This window comes from Dendropsophus ebraccatus, chromosome 1 (genome assembly GCF_027789765.1).
Source record: "Dendropsophus ebraccatus isolate aDenEbr1 chromosome 1, aDenEbr1.pat, whole genome shotgun sequence".
NCBI lineage: Eukaryota > Metazoa > Chordata > Amphibia > Anura > Hylidae > Dendropsophus > Dendropsophus ebraccatus.
Window position 1 is genome coordinate 231,191,692 of NC_091454.1, and position 23,901 is coordinate 231,215,592.

The 23,901-nt window shown below is 55.8% G+C and overlaps 1 protein-coding gene across 1 annotated transcript in view; it reads right to left on the minus strand.

Annotated features, from left to right (window-relative positions):
• NLGN2 (neuroligin 2) overlaps positions 1-14,121 on the minus strand; it is a 149,755-nt gene extending 135,634 nt beyond the window's left edge. The window contains exon 1 of the mRNA XM_069950185.1: positions 13,968-14,121. The gene's annotated coding sequence lies outside the window, so the exon portion shown is untranslated. The remainder of the gene's footprint in view (positions 1-13,967) is intronic.
• Positions 14,122-23,901: the final 9,780 nt, after the last annotated feature.

Genomic DNA, 23,901 nt, shown 5'->3' on the forward strand with positions numbered 1-23,901 from the left:
ACATCCCTGATCCCTGCACCCTGTCTGCCCCCACATCCCTGATCCCTGCACCCTGTCTGCCCCCACATCCCTGCACCCTGTCTGACCCCCCATCCCTGATCCCTGCACCCTGTCTGCCCCCACATCCCTGCACCCTGTCTGACCCCCCATCCCTGATCCCTGCACCCTGTCTGCCCCCCCATCCCTGATCCCTGCACCCTGTCTGCCCCCACATCCCTGATCCCTGCACCCTGTCTGCCCCCCCATCCCTGATCCCTGCACCCTGTCTGCCCCCACATCCCTGATCCCTGCACCCTGTCTGCCCCCACATCCCTGATCCCTGCACCCTGTCTGCCCCCACATCCCTGCACCCTGCCTGCCCCCACATCCCTGCACCCTGTCTGCCCCCACATCCCTGATCCCTGCACCCTGTCTGCCCCCACATCCCTGATCCCTGCACCCTGTCTGCCCCCACATCCCTGCACCCTGCACCCTGTCTGCCCCCACATCCCTGCACCCTGTCTGCCCCCACATCCTGATCCCTGCACCCTGTCTGCCCCCCCATCCCTGCACCCTGTCTGCCCCCACATCCCTGATCCCTGCACCCTGTCTGCCCCCCCATCCCTGCTCCCTGCACCCTGTCTGCCCCCACATCCCTGATCCCTGCACCCTGTCTGCCCCCACATCCCTGATCCCTGCACCCTGTCTGCCCCCCCATCCCTGCACCCTGTCTGCCCCCACATCCCTGATCCCTGCACCCTGTCTGCCCCCCCATCCCTGCACCCTGTCTGCCCCCACATCCCTGCACCCTGTCTGCCCCCACATCCCTGCACCCTGTCTGCCCCCACATCCCTGCACCCTGTCTGCCCCCACATCCCTGATCCCTGCACCCTGTCTAACCCCCCATCCCTGCACCCTGTCTGCCCCCACATCCCTGCACCCTGTCTGCCCCCACATCCCTGATCACTATACGTCCCATATTTTTTTTGTTAATGGGGGGGGGGGGGCAGACACTTCGGCTGTATGGGGCCCCGAAATTTCTGATGGCGGCCCTGGGTGATTGTAACACAAAAAGTGACAACCTCTGTGCATCAGGAATTTGCTTTTAGACATGGAGCAGAGAAGTTTACCGACCGCAGTGTGCACTTTACCTTCCCTGCTATGCCCCCCCCCCCCCCCCCCCCCCCCCCCCGTAATGGCGGCCCATGCCCATTGTTAATGCACCTTGTGTTATGAATGTCAACAGCTCAGCAGCATTAGAAGCTTTTACAATAGGTGACACTATGGAGTGAATCAAAGAAGAGCAGCCATCTGATAGTCCAGAACATCTGACAGTCCATCACTACCGCCAAACACCATCTGATAGTCCAGGACATCTGCATTAGGTCTGGGGTCACTGCTGTGCCCCCATTAGAGGGGATGGTCACATGGTAGCCATAGGCTATACACATTCTTGGCCATAGTCCACAGACCTCAGCACGTGTGGGACTACAAGCTGCAGGATGTTTGGCCCCTCTCCTGAGTAAACCACAATCCAGCTGTGACACATCCTGCATGTGATCTAATATACATGGTGCCCCGGCCTCCACCACCACCACCGGCATGTGATCTAATATACATGGTGCCCCTGCCTCCTCCACCACCACCACCGGCATGTGATCTAATATACATGGTGCCCCGGCCTCCACCACCACCACCACCGGCATGTGATCTAATATACATGGTGCCCCCGCCTCCACCACCACCACCGGCATGTGATCTCATATACATGGTGCCCCTGCCTCCATCACCACCACCGGCATGTGGTCTAATATACATGGTGCCCCGGCCTCCACCACCGGCATGTGATCTCATATACATGGTGCCCCCACCTCCACCACTGCCATGTGATCTCATATACATGGTGCCCCTTCCTCCCCCACCACCGACATGTGATCTCATATACATGGTGCCCCTGCCTCCACCACCACCACCGGCATGTGATCTCATATACATGGTGCCCCTGCCTCCACCACCACCACCGGCATGTGATCTAATATACATGGTGCCCCGGCCTCCACCACCACCACCACCGGCATGTGATCTAATATACATGGTGCCCCCGCCTCCACCACCACCACCGGCATGTGGTCTAATATACATGGTGCCCCCGCCTCCTCCACCACCGGCATGTGATCTCATATACATGGTGCCCCCGCCTCCACCACCACCACCAGCATGTGATCTCATATACATGGTGCCCCCGCCTCCTCCACCACCGGCATGTGGTCTCATATACATGGTGCCCCTGCCTCCACCACCACCACCGGCATGTGATCTAATATACATGGTGCCCCCGCCTCCTCCACCACCGGCATGTGATCTCATATACATGGTGCCCCGGCCTCTACCACCACCACCACCGGCATGTGATCTAATATACATGGTGCCCCGGCCTCCACCACCACCACCGGCATGTGATCTAATATACATGGTGCCCCGGCCTCCACCACCACCACCACCGGCATGTGATCTAATATACATGGTGCCCCGGCCTCTACCACCACCACCACCGGCATGTGATCTAATATACATGGTGCCCCGGCCTCCACCACCACCACCGGCATGTGATCTAATATACATGGTGCCCCGGCCTCCACCACCACCACCACCGGCATGTGATCTAATATACATGGTGCCCCGGCCTCCACCACCACCACCACCGGCATGTGATCTAATATACATGGTGCCCCGGCCTCTACCACCACCACCACCGGCATGTGATCTAATATACATGGTGCCCCCGCCTCCACCACCACCACCGGCATGTGATCTCATATACATGGTGCCCCCGCCTCCATCACCACCACCGGCATGTGATCTAATATACATGGTGCCCCTGCCTCCTCCACCACCACCACCGGCATGTGATCTAATATACATGGTGCCCCGGCCTCCACCACCACCACCGTCATGTGGTCTAATATACATGGTGCCCCGGCCTCCACCACCACCACCGGCATGTGATCTAATATACATGGTGCCCCTGCCTCCTCCACCACCACCACCGGCATGTGATCTAATATACATGGTGCCCCGGCCTCCACCACCACCACCGGCATGTGATCTAATATACATGGTGCCCCTGCCTCCTCCACCACCACCACCGGCATGTGATCTAATATACATGGTGCCCCGGCCTCCACCACCACCACCGTCATGTGGTCTAATATACATGGTGCCCCGGCCTCCACCACCACCACCGGCATGTGATCTAATATACATGGTGCCCCGGCCTCCACCACCACCACCGGCATGTAATCTAATATACATGGTGTCCCGGCCTCCACCACCACCACCGGCATGTGGTCTAATATACATGGTGCCCCCGCCTCCACCACCACCACCGGCATGTGATCTAATATACATGGTGCCCCCGCCTCCACCACCACCACCGGCATGTGATCTAATATACATGGTGTCCCGGCCTCCACCACCACCACCGGCATGTGATCTAATATACATGGTGTCCCGGCCTCCACCACCACCACCGGCATGTGATCTAACATACATGGTGCCCCCGCCTCCACCACCACCACCGGCATGTGATCTAATATACATGGTGCCTCCGCCTCCACCACCACCACCGGCATGTGGTCTAATATACATGGTGCCCCGGCCTCCACCACCACCACCGGCATGTGATCTCATATACATGGTGCCCCCGCCTCCTCCACCACCGGCATGTGATCTCATATACATGGTGCCCCCGCCTCCTCCACCACCGGCATGTGGTCTCATATACATGGTGCCCCCGCCTCCTCCACCACCGGCATGTGATCTCATATACATGGTGCCCCCGCCTCCTCCACCACCGGTATGTGGTCTCATATACATGGTGCCCCCGCCTCCTCCACCACCGGTATGTGGTCTCATATACATGGTGCCCCTGCCTCCACCACCACCACCGGCATGTGGTCTAATATACATGGTGCCCCTTCCTCCACCACCACCACCGGCATGTGGTCTAATATACATGGTGCCCCTTCCTCCACCACCATCGGCATGTGATCTCATATACATGGTGCCCCCGCCTCCTCCACCACCGGCATGTGATCTCATATACATGGTGCCCCGGCCTCCACCACCACCACCGGCATGTGATCTAATATACATGGTGTCCCGGCCTCCACCACCACCACCGGCATGTGATCTAATATACATGGTGTCCCGGCCTCCACCACCACCACCGGCATGTGATCTAACATACATGGTGCCCCCGCCTCCACCACCACCACCGGCATGTGATCTAATATACATGGTGCCTCCGCCTCCACCACCACCACCGGCATGTGGTCTAATATACATGGTGCCCCGGCCTCCACCACCACCACCGGCATGTGATCTCATATACATGGTGCCCCCGCCTCCTCCACCACCGGCATGTGATCTCATATACATGGTGCCCCCGCCTCCTCCACCACCGGCATGTGGTCTCATATACATGGTGCCCCCGCCTCCTCCACCACCGGCATGTGATCTCATATACATGGTGCCCCCGCCTCCTCCACCACCGGTATGTGGTCTCATATACATGGTGCCCCCGCCTCCTCCACCACCGGTATGTGGTCTCATATACATGGTGCCCCTGCCTCCACCACCACCACCGGCATGTGGTCTAATATACATGGTGCCCCTTCCTCCACCACCACCGGCATGTGATCTCATATACATGGTGCCCCTTCCTCCCCCACCACCGGCATGTGGTCTAATATACATGGTGCCCCTTCCTCCACCACCACCACCGGCATGTGGTCTAATATACATGGTGCCCCTTCCTCCACCACCACCGGCATGTGATCTCATATACATGGTGCCCCCGCCTCCACCACCACCACCGGCATGTGGTCTAATATACATGGTGCCCCCGCCTCCACCACCACCACCGGCATGTGGTCTAATATACATGGTGCCCCTTCCTCCTCCACCACCGGCATGTGATCTCATATACATGGTGCCCCTGCCTCCTCCACCACCGGCATGTGGTCTAATATACATGGTGCCCCTTCCTCCACCACCGGCATGTGATCTAATATACATGGTGCCCCCGCCTCCACCACCGGCATGTGATCTAATATACATGGTGCCCCTTCCTCCACCACCGGCATGTGATCTCATATACATGGTGCCCCTTCCTCCACCACCACCACCGGCATGTGGTCTAATATACATTTTGCCCTACCACCACCACCGGCATGTGGTCTAATATACATGGTGCCCCTGCCTCCTCCACCACCACCACCGGCATGTGATCTCATATACATGGTGCCCCCGCCTCCTCCACCACCACCACCGGCATGTGGTCTAATATACATGGTGCCCCCGCCTCCTCCACCACCGGCATGTGATCTCATATACATGGTGCCCCTGCCTCCTCCACCACCACCACCGGCATGTGGTCTAATATACATGGTGCCCCTGCCTCCTCCACCACCACCACTGGCATGTGGTCTAATATACATGGTGCCCCCGCCTCCTCCACCACCGGCATGTGATCTCATATACATGGTGCCCCTGCCTCCTCCACCACCACCGGCATGTGATCTCATATACATGGTGCCCCCGCCTCCTCCACCACCGGCATGTGATCTCATATACATGGTGCCCCTTCCTCCCCCACCACCGACATGTGATCTCATATACATGGTGCCCCCGCCTCCACCACCACCACCGGCATGTGATCTCATATACATGGTGCCCCTGCCTCCACCACCACCACCGGCATGTGATCTCATATACATGGTGCCCCCGCCTCCACCACCACCACCGACATGTGATCTCATATACATGGTGCCCCTTCCTCCCCCACCACCGGCATGTGGTCTAATATACATGGTGCCCCTGCCTCCTCCACCACCACCACCGGCATGTGATCTCATATACATGGTGCCCCCGCCTCCTCCACCACCACCACCGGCATGTGGTCTAATATACATGGTGCCCCCGCCTCCTCCACCACCGGCATGTGATCTCATATACATGGTGCCCCCGCCTCCACCACCACCACCGACATGTGATCTCATATACATGGTGCCCCTTCCTCCCCCACCACCGGCATGTGGTCTAATATACATGGTGCCCCTGCCTCCTCCACCACCACCACCGGCATGTGATCTCATATACATGGTGCCCCCGCCTCCTCCACCACCACCACCGGCATGTGGTCTAATATACATGGTGCCCCCGCCTCCTCCACCACCGGCATGTGATCTCATATACATGGTGCCCCTTCCTCCCCCACCACCGGCATGTGATCTCATATACATGGTGCCCCCGCCTCCACCACCACCACCGGCATGTGATCTCATATACATGGTGCCCCTGCCTCCACCACCACCACCGGCATGTGATCTAATATACATGGTGCCCCCGCCTCCACCACCGGCATGTGATCTCATATACATGGTGCCCCTGCCTCCACCACCACCACCGGCATGTGATCTAATATACATGGTGCCCCCGCCTCCACCACCACCGGCATGTGGTCTAATATACATGGTGCCCCGGCCTCCACCACCGGCATGTGATCTCATATACATGGTGCCCCTTCCTCCCCCACCACCGGCATGTGATCTCATATACATGGTGCCCCTGCCTCCTCCACCACCGGCATGTGGTCTAATATACATGGTGCCCCTGCCTCCTCCTCCACCACCATCGGCATGTGGTCTAATATACATGGTGCCCCTGCCTCCTCCTCCACCACCACCACCGGCATGTGATCTCATATACATGGTGCCCCCGCCTCCTCCACCACCACCACCGGCATGTGGTCTAATATACATGGTGCCCCTGCCTCCTCCACCACCGGCATGTGGTCTAATATACATGGTGCCCCCGCCTCCTCCACCACCGGCATGTGATCTCATATACATGGTGCCCCCGCTTCCTCCACCACGGCATGTGATCTCATATACATGGTGCCCCTTCCTCCCCCACCACCGGCATGTGATCTCATATACATGGTGCCCCTGCCTCCACCACCACCACCGGCATGTGATCTCATATACATGGTGCCCCTGCCTCCACCACCACCACCGGCATGTGGTCTAATATACATGGTGCCCCGGCCTCCACCATCGGCATGTGATCTCATTTACATGGTGCCCCTTCCTCCCCCACCACTGGCATGTGATCTCATATAGATGGTGCCCCTGCCTCCACCACCACTGGCATGTGGTCTAATATACATGGTGCCCCGGCCTCCATCACCGGCATGTGGTCTAATATACATGGTGCCCCCGCCTCCACCACCGGCATGTGATCTAATATACATGGTGCCCCTTCCTCCACCACCACCACCGGCATGTGATCTCATATACATGGTGCCCCTTCCTCCACCACCACCACCGGCATGTGGTCTAATATACATGGTGCCCCCGCCTCCACCACCGGCATGTGATCTAATATACATGGTGCCCCTTCCTCCACCACCACCATCGGCTTGTGATCTCATATACATGGTGCCCCTGCCTCCTCCACCACTGGCATGTGGTCTAATATACATGGTGCCCCGGCCTCCATCACCGGCATGTGGTCTAATATACATGGTGCCCCCGCCTCCACCACCGGCATGTGATCTAATATACATGGTGCCCCTTCCTCCACCACCACCACCGGCATGTGATCTCATATACATGGTGCCCCTTCCTCCACCACCACCACCGGCATGTGGTCTAATATACATGGTGCCCCGGCCTCCACCACCGGCATGTGATCTAATATACATGGTGCCCCGGCCTCCACCACCGGCATGTGATCTCATATACATGGTGCCCCTTCCTCCCCCACCACCGGCATGTGATCTCATATACATGGTGCCCCTGCCTCCACCACCACCACCGGCATGTGATCTCATATACATGGTGCCCCTGCCTCCTCCAGCACCAGCATGTGGTCTAATATACATGGTGCCCCCGCCTCCACCACCGGCATTTGGTCTAATATACATGGTGCCCCCGCCTCCACCACCGGCATGTGATCTAATATACATGGTGCCCCTTCCTCCACCACCACCACTGGCATGTGATCTCATATACATGGTGCCCCTTCCTCCACCACCACCACCGGCATGTGGTCTAATATACATGGTGCCCCCGCCTCCACCACCGGCATGTGATCTAATATACATGGTGCTCCCGCCTCCACCACCACCGGCATGTGGTCTAATATACATGGTGCCCCTTCCTCCACCACCACCACCGGCATGTGATCTAATATACATGGTGCCCCCGCCTCCTCCACCACCACCACCGGCATGTGATCTCATATACATGGTGCCCCCGCCTCCTCCACCACCACCACCGGCATGTGGTCTAATATACATGGTGCCCCCGCCTCCTCCACCACCGGCATGTGATCTAATATACATGGTGCTCCCGCCTCCACCACCACCGGCATGTGATTTCATATACATGGTGCCCCCGCCTTCTCCACCACCGGCATGTGATCTCATATACATGGTGACTCTGCCTCCACCACTGGCATGTGATCTCATATACATGGTGCTCCCGCCTCCACCACCACCGGCATGTCATCTCATATACATGGTGCCCCCGCCTCCTCCACCACCGGCATGTCATCTCATATACATGGTGCCCCCGCCTTCACCACCACCGGCATGTCATCTCATATGCATGGTGACCCTGCCTCCTCCACTGCCTTGTGATCTCATATACATGGTGACTCTGCCTCCACCACTGGCATGTCATCTCATATACATAGTGCCTCTGCCTCCTCCACCACCGGCATGTGATCTTATATACATGGTGCCCCCGCCTTCTCCACCACCGGCATGTGATCTCATATACATGGTGCCCCCGCCTTCTCCACCACCGGCATGTGATCTCATATACATGGTGCCCCCGCCTTCTCCACCACCGGCATGTGATCTCATATACATGGTGCCCCCGCCTTCTCCACCACCGGCATGTACTCTCATATACATGGTGCCCCCGCCTCCACCACCACCGGCATGTGATCTCATATACATGTGTGGTGACCTCCGGAGCGGGTGTGGTGGAGGAACGGCCAGTCACTTGCTAGATGGTAAAGTGTGACGCCCCACCGGTGGTGGTTGGCTGAGATGCAACTGGACCCAGTGATGGCATATCGTGACGCCAGTGTCGGTTGGGCACAGAGGTATGGCGGCACACCTGCTTTTAGTTTAGAGGGCCGGTTGTACCCTGTTCCCCTGTGGACAGTGACCTTCCGGGCTGCTACAGGATCCCTTGGGTTGTTATCACGGTGCCCGGACTATAGGCACCGCCACCCACAGAAAGGGGAGATGACCCAAGGATGTAGTGTACACTGTGTGAGTGCGGGGTGAAGGAGTGTCTTTATCATAAATAATCTCTTGTTTACTCGGAAAGTACTTGTGTGCAGCAGAACATACAACTTTACCTTGACAGGGTACGATACACTTGATAACACACTTAATAATACACTTGATAAGACAGGATCCAGATCTGTGGTAGGAGTATGGTAGAGAGTACAGTCGTGCCGACTGAGTTGCGTGTTGAGAGATACAAAGAATCAGAGGAGCAGAGAGGAGGTTGTTGTGAGAGTCCCAACCCAACTTTAAGAAGAAGAAGTGAATACATTGTGCCCGTGTTTTGACCTTTGGGTCTTCGCACCACCTAAAGCTATTCCAGTGTTGGGGGACCCATCATAGAGGGTGGCACAAGCCCCAGACCTTGTTACCTGGGATAAGCGGAATGCTGATGTTTCCCTGCTGACAACCACGCTGCGAGATAGAGTTCCTAGGCTCTTAGCAACTTTGCTCTATCCGGATCAGTTCCCAGCTTCTTTGGCTTTTGTGGATACTGTCCTGCACTGTGACTCTCCAAGTCCCCGGTGTGGGTTGAGTTTATCTCCGACATGTCCTTTCCTGTGCAGGTTTAACACTGCATTGTGCTGTGTAGAGTAAACTGAAGAGAAACTGTTAGCTGTGTCTTGTCCTGCTTCCTACCCATACAGGGACTTGACTAAGACTGACTCAAGGCTGGGGACCTGGTAAAGGGCCAGGGCCCAAAGGGACCACTGCCAGGAGCGTTCTAGCCCGCGTCCCTCCCCCACAGAGTCCAGTGACATAAGACCTCCTTACTTCTCTACCCATGTGACTTCCTATCTCCAGCTTTATATGTGACATATAAATAATAAATAACCCTTTCCATACTTTAGCCGTGCAGCATCTAAATACACACATCTGTAACAGCGACATCTAGTGGCAAAACTCTATCACTACTTCATCCCCACTTACAATAAGTACAGACTTTTAAGAAGGGTGTAACCATTAGCAACACCCGTGGTGCCCCCAACTTCATCACCACCGGCATGTGAGCTCATATACATGGTGCCCCCCGCCTCCACCACCAACGGCATGTGAGCTCATATACATAGTGCCCCAACTCCATCACCACCGGCAAGTGACCTCATATACATGGTGCCCCCGCCTCCTTCACCACCAGCATGTGAGCTCATATACATGGTCCCCCGCCTCCTCCACCACCGGCATGTGATCTCATATACATGGTCCCCCGCCTCCTCCACCACCGGCATGTGATCTCATATACATGGTCCCCCGCCTCCTCCACCACCGGCATGTGATCTTATATACATGGTGCCTCTGCCTCCTCCACCACCGGCATGTGATCTTATATACATGGTGCCCCTGCCTCCACCACCACCGGCATGTCATCTCATATACATGGTGCCCCTGCCTCCTCCACCACCAGCATGTGATCTCATATACATGGTGCCCCGCCTCTCCACCACCGGCATGTGATCTTATATACATGGTGCCCCCGCCTCCTCCACCACAGGTATGTCATCTCATATACATGGTGCCCCCGCCTCCTCCACCACCACCAGCATGTGATCTCATATACATGGTGCCCCGCCTCCTCCACCACCGGCATGTGATCTTATATACATGGTGCCCCCGCCTCCTCCACCACAGGTATGTCATCTCATATACATGGTGCCCCGGCCTCCACCACCGGCATGTCATCTCATATACATGGTGCCCCCGCCTCCACCACCACCGGCATGTCATCTCATATACATGGTGCCCCCGCCTCCACCACCACTGGCATGTCATCTCATATACATGGTGCCCCCGCCTCCACCATCACCGCCATGTGATCTCTTATACATGGTGCCCCTGCCTCCTCCACCACCACCGGCATGTGATCTCATAAACATGGTGCCCCCGCCTCCACCACCACCACCGGCATGTGATCTCATATACATGGTGCCCCGGCCTCCACCACCACCGGCATGTGATCTTATATACATGGTGCCCCCGCCTCCACCACCACCACCGGCATGTGATCTTATATACATGGTGCCCCCGCCTCCACCACCACCGGCATGTGATCTTATATACATGGTGCTCCGGCCTCCACCACCACCACCGGCATGTGATCTCATATACATGGTGCCCCGGCCTCCACCACCACCACGACCGGCATGTGATCTTATATACATGGTGCCCCCGCCTCCACCACCACCGGCATGTGATCTCATATACATGGTGCCCCCGCCTCCTCCACCACCGGCATGTGATCTCATATACATGGTGCCCCGGCCTCCACCACTGGCATGTGATCTCATATACATGGTGCCCCCGCCTCCTCCACCACCGGCATGTGATCTCATATACATGGTGCCCCTTCCTCCTCCACCACCGGCATGTGATCTCATATACATGGTGCCCCTTCCTCCACCACCACCGGCATGTGATCTTATATACATGGTGCTCCGGCCTCCACCACCACCACCGGCATGTGATCTCATATACATGGTGCCCCTTCCTCCACCACCACCGGCATGTGATCTCATATACATGGTGCCCCCGCCTCCACCACCACCGGCATGTGATCTTATATACATGGTGCTCCGGCCTCCACCACCACCACCGGCATGTGATCTCATATACATGGTGCCCCCGCCTCTCCACCACCGGCATGTGATCTCATATACATGGTGCCCCGGCCTCCACCACCGGCATGTGATCTCATATACATGGTGCCCCTGCCTCCACTATATATAAGGGGCCAAAGCATCTGGAGGATACCAGGCATCCAATAATCCCAATCTGCATGATATAATTCCATCCGGGCTGCAGCATCCCCCTTCCCCCCACCATCTCTGGCACCCACTATTCTTCCATGTCCCCTTCCTATCCAATCTCCATCCTTTTATTCCATCCATTCATGGTCATCGCCTATCATCCCCCCTCCATCATCCGTCTTCTGCCCCTCTCTCCCCGTAACCTCTGCTATCGGCCCCCTCCCCTCTGTCATCTGCCCCTCTCTCCCCGTAACCTCTGCTATCAGCCCCCCTCCTCTCTGTCATCTGCCCCTCTCTGCCCTGTAACCTCTGCTATCAGCCCCCCTCTGTCATCTGCCCCTCTCTGCCCTGTAACCTCTGCTATCAGCCCCCCTCCTCTCTGTCATCTGCCCCTCTCTGCCCTGTAACCTCTGCTATCAGCCCCCCTCTGTCATCTGCCCCTCTCTGCCCTGTAACCTCTGCTATCAGCCCCCCTCCTCTCTGTCATCTGCCCCTCTCTCCCCCATAACCTCTGCTATCAGCCCCCTCCCCTCCGTCATCTGCCCCTCTCTCCCCGTAACCTCTGCTATCAGCCCCCCTCCGTCATCTGCCCCGTTACCTCTGCCATCAGCCCCCCTCCGTCATCTGCCCCGTTACCTCTGCCATTAGCCCCCCTCCGTCATCTGCCCTTCTCTCCCCCGTAACCTCTGCTATCAGCCCCCTCCCCGTCATCTGCCCCTCTCTCCCCCGTAACTTCTGCTATCAGCCCCCCTCCCCTCCGTCATCTGCCCTTCTCTCCCCTTAACCTCTGCTATCAGCCCCCTCCCAGTCATCTGCCCCGTTACCTCTGCCATCAGCCCCCCTCCGTCATCTGCCCCTCTCTCCCCCTTAATCTCTGCTATCAGCCCCCCTACGTCATCTGCCCCTCTCCCCCGTTACCTCTGCCATCAGCCCCCCTCCCCTCCGTCATCTGCCCCTCTCTCCCCGTAACCTCTGCTATCAGCCCCCCTCCCCTCCGTCATCTGCCCCGTTACCTCTGCCATCTGCCCCTCTCTCCCCCATCTGCCCCTCTCTCCCCCATCTGCCCCTCTCTCCCCGTAACCTCTGCTATCAGCCCCCCTCCCCTCCGTCATCTGCCCCTCTCTCCCCCGTAACCTCTGCTATCAGCCCCCCTCCGTTATCTGCCCCTCTCCCCCGTTACCTCTGCCATTAGCCCCCCTCCGTCATCTGCCCCTCTCTCCCCGTAACCTCTGCTATCAGCCCCCTCCCCGTCAGCCACCATCTCTTCATCTATCCCCTTGTCTTATTCCCAGGCTCTTGTATCTCATCCCCTCACCCCCCCTCTTCTTCTTCTTGTATCTCAGCCTGGGGCCCCCTCCCCTCGGTTTGGCCGAGTCTCCCTCACCCCCTCCTCTATCTCACACTCAGCTGGTGCAGATGCAGCGCTGCCTCTCTGGGGACCCTATGTATTTTTATTTTGCCTGCAGGTAGAGAAATGGCCGGGCAGAAGCTCGGAGTGCCCCGATGTGCGGGGGGAGGATTCTGGGGTCACACGTCCCCCCTCCATCTTCTCTCCTATAGTAATGACATGAATGAGACCTGACATTTTGTGTATTGTCCACACACCGCAGCCCCCCATCCCCGACCACATAAAGGGGCATCTGTGCTGCCGCCCCCCCCCCCAATCTATTGGGTTAAACCATTGGAGGAGTGCAGCAGCACCAATCCCCCCGATATGTGTGAACCCCCAATTATCTCCTAGGAGGACCCCCCCAACCCTTCCAGCACCTGTTCAGTCCCCCCGGTCATTGGATGAGGAGGAATCTGGGTCAGGAGTAAACAGGATTCCACCATCGGAGGATGAGATGATGGAGAAGACGAGAGATGCTCCTTACCTCCCGCAGGACGGATGAATCCGGGGGATCCGGGGGGATGGAGGCGTCCGGGCAGCTCAGTGCTCTCCAGGAAGAGCCACCGTGTAATCCGGGAGGAAGGCGACAGCTGACGGCATCTCCTCACAAGCCTCCGCTCCTCGCCTCTGCCACAAGAAAAACCATTTTGTGGAGGAGGAGGAGGAGGAGGAGGAGGGAGCAGAAGAGAGAGAGAGGGAGAATGCAGATCGTCTACGGGGGAGGGGGGGCGAGGAGGCAGCGCTGCTGTCAGGGAAATCCCTGCCCATACCCCCAATCCTCACATCTGGGGGGTCCGCATAGGGGGAGGATCAGCTCTGCCACATCTGGGGGGTCCGCATAGGGGGAGGATCAGCTCTGCCACATCTGGGGGGTCCGCATAGGGGGAGGATCAGCTCTGCCACATCTGGGGGGTCCGCATAGGGGGAGGATCAGCTCTGCCACATCTGGATGGTCCGCGTAGGGGGAGGATCAGCTCTGCCACATCTGGGGGGTCCGCATAGGGGGAGGATCAGCTCTGCCACATCTGGGGGGTCCGCATAGGGGGAGGATCAGCTCTGCCACATCTGGGGGGTCCGCATAGGGGGAGGATCAGCTCTGCCACATCTGGGGGGTCCGCATAGGGGGAGGATCAGCTCTGCCACATCTGGGGGGGTCCGCATAGGGGGAGGATCAGCTCTGCCACATCTGGGGGGTCCGCATGGGGGGAGGATCAGCTCTGCCACATCTGGGGGGTCCACATAGGGGGAGGATCAGCTCTGCCACATCTGGGGGGTCCGCATAGGGGGAGGATCAGCTCTGCCACATCTGGGGGGTCCGCATAGGGGGAGGATCAGCTCTGCCACATCTGGGGGGTCCGCATAGGGGGAGGATCAGCTCTGCCACATCTGGGGGTCCGCATAGGGGGAGGATCAGCTCTGCCACATCTGGGGGGTCCGCATAGGAGGAGGATCAGCTCTGCCACATCTGGGGGGTCCGCATAGGAGGAGGATCAGCTCTGCCACATCTGGGGGGGTCCGCATAGGGGGAGGATCAGCTCTGCCACATCTGGGGGGGTCCGCATAGGGGGAGGATCAGCTCTGCCACATCTGGGGGGGGGTCCGCACAGGGGGAGGATCAGCTCTGGGTGCCGCCACTATCCACCAGATGATCACATTATTGCACAACCGCATTTATTGGGGTTTGTCCTCCGATGTGATTACATTTTCGGGGTGCTCAGTTCTGTTGGATTTTTCTTTCTCATATCACTACAGGAACTCAAATTTGATTATTGGGGTGTCACTGTGTGAGTCAGACATTTGATGTGATTATTGGGGTGTCATTGTATTAGACATTTAATGTGATTATTGGGGTGTCACTGTATTAGACATTTTGGGGGTTACACCTTATTCTTCGCGTGTGTGTGTGTGTGGGGGGGGAGTCTATACAAATGTTATGTCGCAACTACAATATTGGGGAGTCACTACCAGCATCATCTTTTGAGGGCTACAAGTAGGATGACATTTCTATTCTAAACATTGATGTTTTTGGGGTGCTGTTTATTACTTAGGTGTCATATCTGGGAGAGTAATGCGGGCCCATAATGCAATGTACGTTTGGGGTGCAGCTACATAAGGATTTTGGGGGTCACTTGTGTCATATCTGATGGGTGACGTCTCTGTGTGATTTTGGGGTCACTTGTTCTGTCATTTCTGATGGGTGATGTGATTTGGGGTCACCTGTTCTGTCATATCTGATGGGTGACGTGATTTGGGGTCACCTGTTCTGTCATATCTGATGGGTGATGTCTCAGTGTGATTTGGGGGTCACCTGTTCTGTCATATCTGATGGGTGACGTCTCGGTGTGATTCGGGGGTCACCTGTTCTGTCATATCTGATGGGTGACGTGATTTGGGGTGTCACCTGTTCTGTCATATCTGATGGGTGACGTCTCGGTGTGATTTGGGGGTCACCTGTTCTGTCATATCTGATGGGTGACGTCTCGGTGTGATTCGGGGGTCACCTGTTCTGTCATATCTGATGGGTGACGTCTCGGTGTGATTTGGGGGTCACTTGTTCTGTCATATCTGATGGGTAACGTCTCGGTATGATTTGGGGGTCACCTGTTCTGTCATATCTGATGGGTGACGTCTCGGTATGATTTGGGGGTCACTTGTTCTGTCATATCTGACGGGTGACGTCTCGATGTGATTTGGGGGTCACCTGTTCTGTCATATCTGATGGGTGACGTCTCAGTGTGATTTGGGGGTCACTTGTTCTGTCATATCTGATGGGTGATGTCTCGGTGTGATTTGGGGGTCACCTGTTCTGTCATATCTGATGGGTGACGTCTCGGTGTGATTCGGGGGTCACCTGTTCTGTCATATCTGATGGGTGACGTGATTTGGGGTGTCACCTGTTCTGTCATATCTGATGGGTGATGTCTCGGTGTGATTTGGGGGTCACCTGTTCTGTCATATCTGATGGGTGACGTCTCGGTATGATTTGGGGGTCACCTGTTCTGTCATATCTGATGGGTGACGTCTCGGTGTGATTCGGGGGTCACCTGTTCTGTCATATCTGATGGGTGACATGATTTGGGGTCACCTGTTCTGTCATATCTGATGGGTGACGTCTCAGTGTGATTTGGGGGTCACTTGTTCTGTCATATCTGATGGGTGACGTCTCAGTGTGATTTAGGGGTCACCTGTTCTGTCATATCTGATGGGTGACATCTCGGTATGATTTGGGGGTCATCTGTTCTGTCATATTTGATGGGTGACATCTCGGTGTGATTTGGGGGTCACCTGTTCTGTCATATCTGATGGGTGACGTCTCGGTGTGATTTGGGGGTCACCTGTTCTGTCATATCTGATGGGTGACGTCTCTGTGTGATTTGGGGGTCACCTGTTCTGTCATATCTGATGGGTGACGTCTCGGTGTGATTTGGGGGTCACTTGTTCTGTCATATCTGATGGGTGACGTCTCGGTGTGATTTGGGGGTCACCTGTTCTGTCATATCTGATGGGTGACGTCTCAATGTGATTTGGGGGTCACCTGTTCTGTTATATCTGATGGGTGACGTCTCAATGTGATTTGGGGGTCACCTGTTCTGTTATATCTGATGGGTGACGTCTCTGTGTGATTTGGGGGTCACCTGTTCTGTCATATCTGATGGGTGACGTCTCGTGTGATTTGGGGGTCACCTGTTCTGTCATATCTGATGGTTGACATCTCGGTGTGATTTAGGGGTCACCTGTTCTGTCATATCTGATGGGTGATGTCTCGGTGTGATTTGGGGGTCAGTTGTTGTGTCATATCTGATGGGTGACATCTCGTGTGATTCGGGGGTCACCTGTTCTGTCATATCTGATGGTTGACATCTCGGTGTGATTTAGGGGTCACCTGTTCTGTCATATCTGATGGGTGATGTCTCGGTGTGATTTGGGGGTCATCTGTTCTGTCGTATCTGATGGGTGATGTATCGGTGTGATTTGGGGGTCACCTGTTCTGTCATATCTGATGGGTGACGTCTCGGTGTGATTTGGGGGTCATCTGTTCTGTCGTATCTGATGGGTGACGTCTCGGTGTGATTTAGGGGTCATCTGTTCTGTCATATCTGATGGGTGACGTGATTTGGGGTCACCTGTTCTGTCATATCTGATGGGTGACGTCTCAGTGTGATTTGGGGGTCACCTGTTCTGTCATATCTGACGGGTGACGTCTCGGTGTGATTTAGGGGTCACCTGTTCTGTCATATCTGATGGGTGATGTCTCGGTGTGATTTGGGGGTCATCTGTTCTGTCGTATCTGATGGGTGATGTATCGGTGTGATTTGGGGGTCACCTGTTCTGTCATATCTGATGGGTGACGTCTCGGTGTGATTTGGGGGTCATCTGTTCTGTCGTATCTGATGGGTGACGTCTCGGTGTGATTTAGGGGTCACCTGTTCTGTCATATCTGATGGGTGACATCTTGTGTGATTCGAGGGTCGCTTTTTCTGTCATATCTGATGGGTGATGTCTCGGTGTGATTTGGGGTGTCACCTGTTCTGTCATATCTGATGGGTTGACATCTCGTTTGATTTGGGGGTCACCTGTTCTGTCATATCTGATGGTTGACAGCTCAGTGTGATTTAGGGGTCACCTGTTGTGTCATATCTAATGGGTGACGTGATTTGGGGGTCACCTGTTCTGTCATATCTGATGGGTGACATCTCTGTGTGATTCGGGGGTCACCTGTTCTGTCATATCTGATGGGTGACGTCTCGGTGTGATTTAGGGGTCACCTCTTCTGTCATATCTGATGGGTGACGTCTCCATGTGATTTGGGGGTCACCTGTTCTGTTATATCTGATGGGTGACGTCTCGGTGTGATTTAGGGGTCACCTGTTCTTTCATATCTGATGGGTGACGTGATTCGGGGGTCACTTGTTGTATGTCATATCTGATGGGTGACGTCTTGGTGTGATTTGGGGGTCACCTGTTCTGTCATATCTGATGGGTGACGTCTCTGTGTGATTCGGGGGTCACTTGTTCTGTCATATCTGATGGGTGACATCTCGTGTGATTCGGGGGTCACCTGTTATATCATATCCGATGGGTGACATCTTGGTGTGATTTGGGGGTCACCTGTTCTGTCATATCCGAAGGGTGACGTCTCGTGTGATTCGGGGGTCACCTCTTCTGTCATATCTGATGGGTGACGTCTCGGTGTGATTTGGGGGTCATCTGTTCTGTCATATTTGATGGGTGAGGTCTCAATATGATTTGGGGGTCACCTGTTCTGTCATATCTGATGAGTGACGTCTCGGTGTGATTTGGGGGTCACTTGTTGTGTCATATCTGATGGTTAACGTCTTGTGTGATTTGGGGGTCACTTGTGTCATATCTGATGGGTGACGTCTTGTGTGATTTGGGGGTCACTTGTGTCATATCTGATGGGTGACATCTCGGTGTGATTTGTGGGTCACCTGTTCTGTCATATCTGATGGGTGACGTCTCGGTATGATTTGGGGGTCACTTGTTCTGTCATATCTGACGGGTGACGTCTCGATGTGATTTGGGGGTCACCTGTTCTGTCATATCTGATGGGTGACGTCTCGGTGTGATTTGGGGGTCATCTGTTCTGTCGTATCTGATGGGTGATGTCTCGGTGTGATTTGGGGGTCACCTGTTCTGTCATATCTGATGGACGACATCTCAGTGTGATTTGGGGGTCACCTGTTCTGTCATATCTGATGGGTGACATCTCGTGTTATTCGGGGGTCACCTGTTCTGTCATATCTGATGGGTGACATCTCTGTATGATTCGAGGGTCGCTTTTTCTGTCATATCTGATGGGTGATGTCTCGTGTGATTTGGGGTTCACCTGTTCTGTCATACCTGATGGGTGACATCTCGTGTGATTCGGGGGTCACCTGTTCTGTCATATCTGATGGGTGACATCTCGTGTGATTTGGGGGTCACCTGTTCTGTCATATCTGATGGGTTGACATCTCATTTGATTTGGGGGTCACCTGTTCTGTCATATCAGATGGGTGACTTCTCAGTGTGATTTGGGGGTCACCTGTTCTGGCATATCTGATGGGTGACGTCTCGGTGTGATTTGGGGTTCACCTGTTCTGTCATATCTGACGGGTGATGTCTCGGTGTGATTTGGGGGTCATCTGTTCTGTCATATCTGATGGGGTGACATCTTGGTGTGATTCGGGGGTCACTTGTTTAGTGTCATGTCTGATGGGTGATGTCTCTGTGTTATTTGGGGGTCACCTGTTCTGTCATATCTGATGGGTGACTTGATTTGGGGTGTCACTAGTAACTTGTCAGCAGTATTATTGTGGGCAGTAGTGTAAGCTTTATTTTGGGGTTCACACATAGTTCGGGGGGGGGGGGACTTTTTGGTGTGTTATTTCCTGGACCCTTCACACCCTCCTGCTGTAATAATGATGAGGTGTTGCAGTTAACCCTTTACTGTCCCTCCTGTGATTGGCTGATGGGGTGCTGATCCTGCAGAGAACTGTTGCTAGAGGTGCTCGGGCACTTTTGGGGTGACAGCTCCACATGACTGACACAGAACATGCCCCACGGGGTGGTGGTGGCAGCGTCGGGCCAGGATCAGCACTGGGGACAATGGTGGCATTGTGGCCTCAGATGGAAAATCCAAGATCTGATAAACAGGAAATAAGGAGGAGAAGATTCCCAGAGGAAGAAGAAAAATGTCTGTAGTCCCCCCCCCCCCCCGATATATACACCGAACCTGAAATATACCCCCAACCTGATATATACCCCCCCAACCTGATATATACCCCCCCAACCTGATATATACCCCCCACCTAATTTACACCCCCTTACCTGATATTAACCCCCGACCTGATACAAATATCCTGACATGATATATACCCCCAACCTTACATATACCCCCCAACCTGATATACACCCCTGTAGCCTGATATATACCCCTCAACCAGATATATATCCCCAGCCTGATATATACCTCCAACGTGATATACTTTCACCGGCCACTTTATTAGGTACACCTGCCCAACTGCACGTTACCACTTAATTTCTAATCAGCCAATCACATGGCGGCAACTCAGTGCATTTAGGCATGTAGACATGGTCAAGACAATCTCCTGCAGTTCAAACCGAGCATCAGTATGGGGAAGAAAGGTGATGTGAGGCCTTTGAACGTGGCATGGTTGTTGGTGCCAGAAGGGCTGGTCTGAGTATTTCAGAAACTGCTGATCTACTGGGATTTTCACGCACAACCATCTCTAGGGTTTACAGAGAATGGTCCGAAAAAGAAAAACCATCCAGTGAGCGGCAGTTCTGTGGGCGGAAATGCCTTGTTGATGCCAGAGGTCAGAGGAGAATGGGCAGACTGGTTCCAGCTGATAGAAAGGCAACAGTGACTCAAATAGCCAACCGTTACAACCAAGGTAGGCAGAAGAGCATCTCTGAACGCACAGTACGGCCAACTCTGAGGCAGATGGGCTACAGCAGCAGAAGACCACCCGTTACTAGCATGGTGTACCTAATAAAGTGGCCGGTGAGTGTATATCCCGCAGCCTGGACAGCTAGGGGAACTACAGCCAGGAGGACAGCTAGGGGAACTACAGCCAGGAGGACAGCTAGGGAACTACAGCCAGGAGGACAGCTAGGGAAGCTACAGCCAGGAGGACAGCTAGGGGAGCTACAGCCACGGGGACAGCTAGGGGAACTACAGCCAGGAGGACAGCTAGGGGAGCTACAGCCAGGAGGACAGCTAGGGGAACTACAGCCAGGGGGACAGCTAGGGGAGCTACAGCCAGGAGGACAGCTAGGGGAACTACAGCCAGGAGGACAGCTAGGGGAACTACAGCCAGGAGGACAGCTAGGGGAGCTACAGCCAGGAGGACAGCTAGGGGAGCTACAGCCAGGAGGACAGCAAGGGGAGCTACAGCCAGGAGGACAGCAAGGGGAGCTACAGCCAGGAGGACAGCTAGGGGAGCTACAGCCAGGAGGACAGGTAGGGGAGCTACAGCCAGGAGGACAGCTAGGGGAACTACAGCCAGGAGGACAGCTAGGGAAGCTACAGCCAGGAGGACAGCTAGGGGAACTGCAGCCAGGAGGACAGCTAGGGGAACTACAGCCAGGAGGACAGCTAGGGGAACTACAGCCAGGAGGACAGCTAGGGAAGCTACAGCCAGGAGGACAGCTAGGGAAGCTACAGCCAGGAGGACAGGTAGGAAAGTTAAAGCCAGGAGGACAGCTAGGGAAGCTACACCCCGAAGGACAGGTAGGGAAGCTACAGCCAGGAGGACAGCTAGGGAAGCTACAGCCAGGAGGACAGCTAGGGAAGCTACAGCCAGGAGGACAGCTAGGAAAGCTACAGCCAGGAGGACAGCTAGGGGAACTACAGCCAGGAGGACAGCTAGGGAAGTTTTAGTCAGGAGGACAGCTAGGGAAGCTACAGCCTGGAGGACAGCTAGGGAAGCTACAGCCAGGAGGACAGCTAGGGGAACTACAGCAGGGAGGACAGATAGGGAAGCTACAGCCAGGAGGACAGCTAGGGGAGCTACAGCCAGGAGGACAGTTAGAAGAGCTGCAGCCAGGAGGACAGATAGGGGACCTACAGCCAGGAGGACAGCTAGGGGAACTACAGCCAGGAGGACAGCTAGGGAAGCTACAGCCATGAAGATATCTAGGGGAAATACAGCAAGGAGGACAGGTAGGGGAGTTAAAGCCAGGAGGACAGCTAGGAAAGCTACAGCCAGGAGGACAGCTAGGAAAGCTACAGCCAGGAGGACAGCTAGGGGAACTACAGCAGGGAGGACAGATAGGGAAGCTACAGCCAGGAGGACAGCTAGGGGAACTACAGCCAGGAGGACAGCTAGGGAAGCTACAGCCAGGAGGACAGCTAGGGAAGCTACAGCCAGGAGGACAGCTAGGGGAACTACAGCCAGGACGACAGCTAGGGGAACTGCAGCCAGGAGGACAGCTAGGGGAACTACAGCCAGGAGGACAGCTAGGAGAGCTACAGCCAGGAGGACAGCTAGGGAAGCTACAGCCAGGAGGACAGCTAGGGGAACTACAGCCAGGAGGACAGCTAGGGGAACTACAGCCAGGAGGACAGCTAGGGGAACTACAGCCAGAAGGACAGGTAGGGGACCTACAGCCAGGAGGACAGGTAGGGGAGTTAAAGCCAGGAGGACAGCTAGGGAAGCTACAGCCAGGAGGACAGCTAGGGAACTACAGCCAGGAGGACAGCTAGGGGAACTACAGCCAGGAGGACAGCTAGGGAAGCTACAGCCAGGAGGACAGCTAGGGGAACTACAGCCAGGAGGACAGCTAGGGGAACTACAGCCAGGGGGACAGCTAGAGAAGCTACAGCCAGGAGGACAGCTAGGGGAACTACAGCCAGAAGGACAGCTAGAGAAGCTACAGCCAGGAGGACAGCTAGGGAAGCCACAGCCAGGAGGACAGCTAGGGAAGCTACAGCCAGGAGGACAGCTATGGAAGCTACAGCCTGGAGGACAGGTAGGAAAGCTACAGCCAGGAGGACAGGTAGGAAAGCTACAGCCAGGAGGACAGCTAGGGGAACTACAGCAGCGAGGACAGATAGGGAAGCTACAGCCAGGAGGACAGCTAGGGGAACTACAGCCAGGAGGACAGCTAGGGAAGCTACAGCCAGGAGAACAGCTAGGGGAACTACAGCCAGGAGGACAGCTAGGGGAACTGCAGCCAGGAGGACAGCTAGGAGAGCTACAGCCAGGAGGACAGCTAGGGAAGCTACAGCCAGGAGCACAGCTAGGGGAACTACAGCCAGGAGGACAGCTAGGGGAACTACAGCCAGGAGGACAGCTAGGGAAGCTACAGCCAGGAGGACAGCTAGGGAAGCTACAGCCAGGAGGACAACTAGGGAAGCTACAGCCAGGAGGACAGCTAGGGGAACTACAGCCAGGAGGACAGCTAGGGGAACTACAGCCAGGAGGACAGCTAGGGGAGTTAAAGCCAGGAGGACAGCTAGGGAAGCTACAGCCAGGAGGACAGCTAGGGGAACTACAGCCAGGAGGACAGCTAGAGAAGCTACAGCCAGGAGGACAGCTAGGGGAACTACAGCCAGGAGGACAGCTAGGGGAACTACAGCCAGGAGGACAGCTAGGGAAGCTACAGCCAGGAGGACAGCTAGAGAAGCTACAGCCAGGAGGACAGCTAAGGAAGTTACAGCCAGGAGGACAGCTAGGGAAGCTACAGCCAGGAGGACAGCTAGGGGAGCTACAGCCAGGAGGACAGGTAGGGGAACTACAGCCAGGAGGACAGCTAGGGGAACTACAGCCAGAAGGACAGCTAGAGAAGCTACAGCCAGGAGGACAGCTAGGGGAGCTGCAGCCAGGAGGACAGCTAGGGGAACTACAGCCAGGAGGACAGCTAGGGGAACTACAGCCAGGAGGACAGGT